The sequence below is a fragment of the Carlito syrichta genome, unplaced genomic scaffold, assembly GCF_000164805.1.
Source record: "Carlito syrichta isolate Samal-C Ts95f unplaced genomic scaffold, Tarsius_syrichta-2.0.1 Scaffold219703, whole genome shotgun sequence".
NCBI classification, from domain to species: Eukaryota; Metazoa; Chordata; class Mammalia; order Primates; family Tarsiidae; genus Carlito; species Carlito syrichta.
The window spans coordinates 1-716 of NW_007163799.1; the positions used below are offsets into that span (position 1 = coordinate 1).

Consider the following 716-nt stretch of genomic DNA (forward strand, 5'->3'; position numbering starts at 1 on the left):
CATATTAAATAATGTCTCTTGATCTATCTTTAAGTACCCTGACACTTTCCCCAGACATTTCCATTTTGTTTTAAGCTCAAGCATTGAATTTTAAAATTTCAGGTATTACATGTTTTAGTTCTGTAATCTTCATTTTAAAAATAGTTGCGGGGCGGGAAAGAGCCGCAGTCGGAGTCGCGCCGCAGCCGGCCGTGTGCACGGAGGCCGCCCCCTCGCCGGCATGGGGCTGCTGGAGCTGTGCGAGGAAGTGTTCGGCACCGCCGACCTTTACCGGGTGCTGGGCGTGCGGCGCGAGGCCTCAGACGGCGAGGTCCGACGCGGCTACCACAAGGTGTCCCTGCGGGTGCACCCGGACCGGGTGAGCGACGGCGACAAGGAGGACGCCACCCGCCGCTTCCAGATCCTGGGGAGAGTCTATTCCGTCCTGAGTGACCAAGAGCAGAGAGCGGTGTACGATGAGCAGGGCGCTGTGGACGAGGACTCTGCTGCGCTCGCCCAAGACCGGGACTGGGAGGCGTACTGGAGGTTACTCTTCAAAAAGATCTCTCTAGAAGACATTCAAGCATTTGAAAAGACGTACAAAGGCTCTGAAGAAGAGCTGACTGACATTAAACAGGCGTATCTGGACTTCAACGGGGACATGGATCAGATCATGGAGTCTGTGCTTTGTGTGCAGTACACAGAGGAACCCAGGATAAGGGATATCATTCAGCAAG

At 54.3% G+C, this 716-nt stretch overlaps 1 pseudogene across 1 annotated transcript; it reads left to right on the plus strand.

The window, feature by feature from the left end:
- The first annotated feature begins 186 nt into the window (after positions 1 to 186).
- LOC103253314 lies at positions 187 to 712 on the plus strand (annotated as a pseudogene). Its single transcript, XR_503864.2, has one exon. The product of XR_503864.2 is annotated as a dnaJ homolog subfamily C member 9 pseudogene (transcript).
- The last annotated feature ends 4 nt before the right edge of the window (positions 713 to 716 follow it).